The following is a 9,499-nucleotide window of genomic DNA, read 5'->3' on the forward strand; positions in this document are numbered from 1 at the left end:
TCTTTCATTATTTTCAAAGGTAATATAAAGGGCATTGGCAATGCATTTTAGATGTTATCTACAGCTTCAATCTGTGTGCACTATTTCTTGGCATCAAGTTATGATTTTACATTTTTTCATATTTGTTTCTATTTGAGGTTGGTTGCCTTTGATGAAGGACACAGTTCACCCACCTTTTTATACTGTCTCAAATACAATTGTTCTCTTAACAACACTGCACCTGCTTTCTGCTGCATGGCGTGCCCCAGCTGGCAAAGACAGGGTCACTTCAGGGTCTTGTTTCCAGGGATGTGATCCTTCACGACAGATGAGAATCACTAAGCTTCCCTCTAGAGGCCGAGACAACACAGAGAAAAGGGCATGGAGAGATTGGAAGGTAATGAGTCTATTAATTAAAAGGTTTTTCAAAACCGGCTGCAGTCGCAGCCACACGCACACACACACACACACACACCCACAAAAAAACCTCAGTCCCTATGGTTTGCACATGCAACCCAAGTGACTGGTCAATTCCTGCTTCCCGCTCCCTCTGCTTGGTGATCTCTAATTTAGATGAGGTGCATGAATTATATTGTCCTCGTCTATGTGCAGATTAATAAAACACACATTCACACTAGAGGCAGGTGTTGTATCTAATCCGGTTCACAGCTCCCTACTCGAGGACTGCAATTGAACACCAGCAGCAGCTATATTATCATGCTGGACTGCACATGAGCCTCATTAGACTTTTGATCTCAGTGTGGAAACCAGTGGTGCCATACACCCTTATACACACACACATACACAAACTAATCCCTATGGTTTAAAGATTTAGGAGAGGTAACCTGCCATTTCCAGTTCTCCTCTCCCTGTAAAGTGTGTTATCATTGAGCTTTGATTTCTCTGCCACTGATGTAAAACATGTGTTTATGTGTGTGTGTGTGTGTGTGTGTGTGCTTCTTTGACTAACAAAGGAATAGACAGCCAGGCTCTGTAGTCATTGATTAGGCCGAATCAGACCTGACCCTCTCATATCCAGCAACCAAAAAAATCAGCAAGGTGGCTCCACCTATGTCTCTCTCACACACACACACACACACACTCAGTGAAACGCACAGTCCATCGATCAGTGTGACATACACCCAAGATGACAGATACACTGACAGTAATCAGCGCTGAATGTGAAGAAAGACTTTGTGGAGAGGAAACCACAATATTACTGACTGTGACTGAGTGATAGACAGATAGACACGCTGATGCATGGCGACAGGTGAAAAGATGAAAGGATAGTTGGAGAAAGAAGAAAAAGATCAGAGGAGCCAAATGGAGACATGTACGATGAACCGACAAAGCCAAGATGGAATGGAGGAAGAAATTAATGCATGTTGGAGGTCAGACAGGAGCGCCTCTCCCTATTGGTGGCATTTATCTGGGGTATAGGGTTACACACACACACACGCACACAATCACTACCTCCACAAGGAGATTCAGATTGGATTATTGATCGCATTAAGACAGACAGATCTCAAAGGACAGCAGAGGTCTCCCCATAGAGGGACTTGTGATAGTCACTGCTAACTGCAAAACAATGGGTGACCTTAACACACTAATGATCAAATCACCTGTCACCTCAATGACAGTCATACGAGAAAATGGTTCAAACTTGGATCTCACATATACTTTTTTACTGCACTTACTCCCCAATACCGTGTAATAAGGATAAGAATAATAATGACTACTTAAATTTGAAGATCATGAATTCCTGAAACAATTTGAAACAAGGAGAATCATAATGGTGTATCACTTCTTTTTTTAGAAGAATCCATACTTGGGTTAGGTAGAAGAAATATTGTACAGTAAGGATATTTTGGTGGCGATTTCTTTTTAATCTAGCTTTGTTTAAGAGACACAACAAGCCTATCTTTATATGTTGTGAATTGTGCTGTAATAATCCACTTATATACCCTTATAATAACCACAAAGCCTCTCTTCTTCTAAAAAAAAGATTTCAAGACGATCCATCTGGATTCATACATCTATCTTCTGATATATCAACACTAAATTATTTGATTAGAATTATAAAAACATCATACAATGTGCAACCTCAAAGAAACCATGTCTCCCACGCTTTATGCCCTCAGGCTTCTGGGTTATAAGGAGTGGTCATCCATATCATGTAACACATATGTACGCAACTATGGAGGACAGAAGCAGACGGATAGTCTTCACCACTTGCTACCATGGAGACCTGAAGACTAACCTCTGTGATCCACAACTAATTGAGAAAGATTACTGAACTGAGTTCTGAGAAAGATAAGATGAAACTTGAGTTATCCCGGAGGGGGAAGTTGATCTTTTCAGCTGCATAATAGCAGACAACAAAGAAGAAAACAATGAATAGGGGTAGGCAGACTGTCTATTGTATACGGAAACCACAAGTGACTTAACAACATTTATCGTATGCAGGATGTGCAACAAAGTGCTGCATTAACATAACCAAAAAAACAAACTACTCAATTGCTTTCCTCTGGATCCTTTAATCTCAGGCATTAACGCACACATTTGAGTGCATCTCATTCATAATAAACAGTGACATTCCATGAGGATGAAATGGTGAGGAGCTGATACCTTGGCAACAGAAGGTCTCTATTTAGACATTTCAAGGTGAGTTAGAGCCCCTGACCTCGGCTGCTTTCCCATGAAGAGGCCTAATGGCTCGTCTGAAGTCTTGGTGGCTGGGATCTCTTGTCCTGCCCTCAAAAATACAGTCAGCTATATGAAGAATTGATACAAAGGAATAGGCAGCAATCTACATTTATTGTTGCAATTCTGGTATTACCTCAAGTCACAATGACCATTAATTTATGGAAGTAAAGAAAAAAAATGTTCAACACATAAAACTATTATTGGTTTGTAATAGAACCCCGTTCACATCCTTACTATATAAACACATACTTCCCAAGCAACACAAGTTATATTGTGCTTTACAGTTTTTACTCTTTATGTCTCACTTTCACAAGACAAAGGGTTTAAAGGATGAGAACTCATTAAGTTAGCAAACATATCTCAAGTAAACTTTCCCAAATTGAGTAATGCCGACTTTGAGTGTCTTATTCCTTACCTGTGACGCTATAAAATCATAGCTACCCCCCTTGGCCTCAGAAATAACGCAAGATTACTGATGTCGGCAGTAAGCCTGTTATGCATGCTAACATTATCGGCCTATTGAACTGTAGAGCAGACAAATACATTACACAGTTGGCTCAAAACATGGCTCAGCCAAACAGGGCAGTGGAGCGGGTAGTTTACAGTGAGGGCTGTTATACTATTGCTATCAAGGCAAAGTTGGACCCATGCGGAAATACGTTGGACGACAGGGCTCTGCTTAAGCTGCTCTCTAGCTCCAGTGTGGCTACGTACAGTTTGTACAGTTAAACATTTAACATATGACGTTTTCTCCCAAAAAAGAGTTAATAAGTCAAGTCATAATTATGACAATCAGTATTGACTTTCATGTACAAATAGTTGGTGAGTTTCTCATGATTTTACCTTTGTGCATGTATTGCCAGTTGAATTCTGCTTGTTTACTTTGTCAAATTTAATACAAGAATAATTTAGTCCTAGTCAGCAAAGTCAACAGAGTCTGTCCCTGTCATTTGTTTTAGCCTGGAGGTGTCTTCTTAACCCTTCCAGGGCTTGACCTGGTATCATACTTCAGCAACCCCCAGACAAAAACAAACCAGCATGGCGATCATCTGATGGTAATGGGGCCATTCATCATCATTTACTAGCTGTGATACTCTGTAATTTATCAGTAATGTCACAATGGCTTCCTTTTGGTCTCCTAACAAACCAGATGTTATCTACAGAACACAATGCTTTCTTTGGGATCTGTTTCACATCATCGGTCATACATGCGGGTCTTTAAAGATGCAGAAAAGGATGTGGAGATGCAGATGAATCGGACATGCATTCCTGGGTTGAAGCCATGGCAGGTCTGTACAAACATGCTCCATGTGGTAGGAATGATCAGCCTGTGAGAGGTCACTGTTTGCCTCTTATCCCACTGTTTGGACAGGACTCCAACAATCACATAGATCCCAGCCTGCCCGGACATTTAAACAAGTGCACTGCATGACAAAGCGGCAAACCCACATTTGTTAGGTATTAACTTGCCATGCAGCGATTCCCAACCCCATGCTGTCTAAATATTTAGGAGACCTTTAAGATAACTGGTGATCTCAAGGAACATGCTGAATGAGTTTGAGAGTGTGTATTTTGTTTAGAAAGTATTGATCAGAGATCATGGACAGGCTAACACTGACTACATGCTCAAGAGTCTGATTGACAGCAGTTATTAGATTCTGATTACCAAACCATTCCCTGACCTAAGAGGGAAATCAGCATGAGAAGCCCTGGCTTTCATCATTCATCAAGCCTGTTTAAAACATGATGAAAACCAAGGTCATATTTGGAAACATGTTAATTTGCCTACATTTCTATCACTGACTTATACCAGAGGCTTATACCAACAGTGTTAATATTCATTTTTAAATTTAGGGAGGTCCTAGGCACACAAATTGCCAAAACCTTAACAGAAAAACATACACAGAGGTCATTAACTCATAAGGTGAGGGTTAAGGTTAGTAAGTCATTAAAACTAGCTTGACAAACACTGGTCCGAATACTTAACCAACTCTCTCCCCACGTTTTACTATTACAACAGTTTTTTTAGCACCCTCTCCTTTTCACATTGCTCATCTCTCGGCCATCCTCGCTTAGTGCCAGGCGCTGGCACACTGTCTGCTAAGCTATTGGAAGGGAAAGCTCATGAATCTATTTCAGTGTTTCCATCCACTGACAAAAAGGCAGGGGTGGGCAGGGGGGACCGGGAAGCCCTCCGAGTGTCCTTATTCAGCCATTCATCTGTCCCCAGCAGCACCCGCTATCCTCAGTCCAGAGGAGGAACCTGCAGCTCTCACTGGTTATGTCCAAGGAGAAAATCCCCACGTAAACGAGCAGCTGAAGAAATGGGATATCCTCCTCTGCAACAAAAACTGTGACATCAGTGTTTGTGTGGCAGGATGGAAAAACACCATAAAGAAAGGTGGCTGGAGAGCAAATTGAGAATAAGATTGTCAGGAAGTGGAATGCAGCCATTTTTGGCCAGAGTGGAGGGAGAAATCTTTAATTAGAATGTGTTGAGAGATCACAGTTTCCCTTAGAGCTATCGGGCCTTTTCATGTTTATATAATGCATATGCATGGGCTAGAGCAATCATCTGAAACCAGATACCCAATTCCACATAGTCTAGCTCCAAAGGTTCTCTGAGCAATGCATTTCTGGACCTGAGACTTTGCGCTGAAAGGTAAAGATTGAAGTTTGAAACAAAACATGTGGTCAGCATCTGAGCTTTGAGACATTCAATATATATAAAACATGAACAATGTGTCTTATAAATAATTTCCCCCAGAACACTGAGACTATAGGAAATCATCAAGTCATGGCAGAATGCATTATGCGATGTGGATAACTCACACAACTGTGCATCGTCTTCTGAAAGACGAGCGAATACTGTACCACTGGTGTGAAAGCATATCGTCCCACGGCCCCAGGCCTCAGAGCTTTGACGTCTGCCAGAATCGTCAGAATCGGAGCAGATCCCCGAAGACGATCCGACAGCAATCACAGCGAATAACTCCCCTACCCCCTTTCCTCATCTGAACCAGCAATATAATATGACGCTGGATTAATTTTTGTTCCTCTTCGTAAGCTATGAGGGAGTAAAAAAAAAATGCTTGGTGTCCAAAATAATGAAACATTCCATGACACGTCGTTATCAGCCAAATGAAAAAAATCACATTATCTTCAAAAGGGGTTTTAAATGCCCACCCGCCCCTTTGCTCACTACCTCGAGCTGCACGGGGAATATCAACTGAGAGACAGTAATTCGCTCAAGTGCTTAATATTCAGTTCTCAGCTATGTAATATGCAAATTCATGGGGGTCATGCAGAAGTCACATTGGAAAAAAAAAAGCCTTAAACTTAATTTGAGAGGCAGTTGGAGATTTTTCTAAGAAAATCAGTCGGTTATGGATAGGGTTCAGTAAAAGTCAAACTGGCAGCCTACTCAAGGGAGCGCAAAGGTCCCTGCAGCCCCGACACAACTTGATCTCTTCAGATTTACTGCACTCTTTTAAACCCCAGTGCTACCACATTAACACTGAGCAACTCCATCAGTTTCCCCTTAGGAATCTAGTGCAGCAGTAGAGAGCTTGTCCTACAAATGAGATGGTCCTGCCTGTGCAGCCTGTTGAAAGAAAACACACATATGCTTTGTACAAGGACAATTTATATTTACTTGCACTTGACAGATTACAATAATGTCCTCTAGTACATGCATCCACACACCTACATAAACCTCAACCAGCCACAGGAGAAATCCTCATCCACATTGTATTGATCTACAGTATACCAGATTCACACGCATACATTTAAACTTGTTGTATGAAATCTCATCGCACTACAAAGCTGTCAAGAGAAAGAAATGTCAATATTTAGCAGCTAAGAGGGATTTGTTGGCTGTTAAAAAGAATAGGAGTCCGGTAGGAACCCGGTGATTCTGAGAATGGGGTTTCGATCCATTTCAAAAGGCGCCAGATGTGTCATTCTGTTGTGGCTGCACGCTTTATAAAATCTATTCTGGTCTGATATCACATGTCTGCTAACAAATGGGGATAGTTGTCCTAATGATGGCCTGAATGATGCCGAAAAAAAGGGACGGAGGACGCTGCGCCACAGGCCCCGCTAATGGCTGCCAGAGAGGAAGAATTAGCCATTTGAAGATGGGCAGGACTGATAGAGGGATCATGAAGCTATTAACCTCTAAACAAGCTGCTGAGAGCCCAGCAGATGGCAGGGCTGATGGTGAGCGTACTGCCAGATTGGGCTGTGAGCAGAACGACAGCCCAGACTTCTCATGGATGCTGACAGAGTGGTCCTCCCGGGCAGCACAGCATATGTTTGCACAATGTGTGTATTCATGTATGTGTGAAGAAGTGCAAATACGAAATAGGTATGTCTGCATTGATAAATATGCCAGGGTTCAAAACTCAGTGCATGCTTGTCTTTAAAGTCCGAAACACCATGTGTCTCTCCCTGTCTTAAAGAAGATATCGGGATGACAGTATTTCATATTATAATGCAGTTTGTTTTGGAATACATTTGAAACTTTTCTATGGGAAGCACTGAATGTATTTCAGTATCATATCCAAAAGCCTGCGCACAAGCATGAGAAAACCATTAATGTTACAGAGCGCTCTTGACTTCAACCAAAGATAATAGAATTTGAAACCACATACATCTATGGAATTTGGCTGCACCACAATTGAGACCATAAAACATCTATCGTCACTCTGCTCCAACTTTGTTGTGTGTGATTGTGTTTGACTTCTGCCAGCCATTTGTTTACTCTTCATGACAAAAGAAAAGTGCTGAAGCTGACAACGGTAAAACCGACAACCAAAGAGCTCTCAGACATAAATGCAGGGAAACCATGAAAGCTCAAAGTCACAGCTGTCTGGAGGAAAAATTCTCATAAAGTAGTTGTCAGGGTATAAACTGCACATGCAGTCTGTGCTAATAGGTGTTAGTTGTGGAGGCTCTGACATTAGTTGACAGAATTGTAAGGCACATGCTGCGATTCGACCGCACCACCAAATATGAGGAGGGGATTCATATCTGATGTCTTGCAAAGAGTAAAGGCTGAGAACAAGTGAGTCAACACACGCAGACTTCATGTCGGCCACTAATACTGGTTCCATACTGAAATGTATGTTACTTTGTTTCGACCACATTTTAATCCTAAAAACATGAACTCTAAGGGAATGAATGCATCACAATGGTACTTTCTGTTGAGTGCATTTATTCCATATCCAGTGTTTCAAAATATGGGGGTTGGGACCACCCAAGGGGACATAAGATAATGCTTAGAAAGACTTTGAAAACATGTTCGAATGAAAGAATGAAAGAAGGAGGCATCCACTAAAGTTGAACTACCCATAGCTGTTCGTCAATCATTTCATTCTAAATTTAATCTTAACCCCGGATTAGCCGTTCCAAATAGAATGTCCTCTGCATCAGAGAAAATTCCTCATTTCTTCTGTGCTTGTGAGGCCAAGAACACCCACATGGTCCTAAATTCTGATTTAACATTTGTGCAATAGAATGTTTGCATGACTCCTCAATGACACATTGATTGCCAATCCTTTGAGACGGGTGTGGTAGTCATGTATATGTGTATGTGTGTATAGCAATACCATGGTCATTCGGTGGTCATTTTACAAGAGTTTAACAACAATCGTATTTCTTCATCGTTCATGAATTAAGTTATAACAACACATCTAAGCAGACTGTTTTCATTCCCAGGAGGTGAAAGACCAGCGCTTTGTCACACCCCCCTCGGCGTCTTAGATTTGAAGACCAAGCCCATGTGGTTCTATTGCCTAAACACAAGCAACTGTTACCATGCGACCGTAACGGAGCGTCGTATTTAGATGAGCTGAGCTACCCAGTGCGCTAGAAAGTGATGCCAGGGGTCTGACCAAGTGTTAGTATGTGACAAGTTGGAGCGTGTTGGTTGAAGTGAAGTGGCTCCAATATGTACATGATATATTAAGGAGGATGCATCATAGGTGTGACCATGCTGTGTAGCTGACATAAAGACAATATGCTATTTAACCCCATATTCAATTTTGTGAAGAAACAATACTATGAAGACACAAGTGGACACAAAAACACAAATGCAGATTCAACTCCTTGCGCGACCCCCTGCTCTTCCAACAGACTGAGAAATCATTTATATCAACGGCTGATGAAACATTTCAGTTGAACGCCACATCCATGTACTGGAGGGGATTTTCACTCAGTGTTATAATCTTGCTCGTGTCATGTTTTATTCAAATGTCTTAAGAAGAGGCCCTTGTTGAAACTGCAATTGCTTTGACAAAAAAAAAATAGCGAAGGTGAGGCCATGTTTTAAACTGCTAAAAATGTAGGTTAAGATTTCAACAAGAGCCGTAGTTGTAAAGCGAAAGACAAAACCAAAGCAAGGTTGGGGGAGGGAACAAGTCTTGCGGGAGATAGCGGAGGGATTCTCCTTGAGCAACATTTTCCCGGGATTCCTAGAGGTTCTAGCCTTTAGCTGCGCCTCCAGGTAGTACACAAAGAAGAATACCGATTGGTGCTTTTGAAATGACACACATGCTTGAGGGACCAGTGCAGCGGTTCAGCTGGATGTGAAAAAGGTCATGGAGTAAGTGGATGAGTGGGAAGGGGAGAAGTGAGTTAATTAGCTCATACTTTTATAAAGACATGTGGTGCTCTTATCCACATAGATCCCTAGAGCTCTGCTCAAAGCTCTGGGTAGCACATGTAATCCGCACAGCCGAGAAGTGAGTCATCACACATATACAACACACACACACACACACACACACACACACACACACACACACACACA

Source organism: Anarrhichthys ocellatus, unplaced genomic scaffold (genome assembly GCF_004355925.1).
Source record: "Anarrhichthys ocellatus isolate YVR2014 unplaced genomic scaffold, GSC_Weel_1.0 scaffold20, whole genome shotgun sequence".
Taxonomy (NCBI): Eukaryota; Metazoa; Chordata; class Actinopteri; order Perciformes; family Anarhichadidae; genus Anarrhichthys; species Anarrhichthys ocellatus.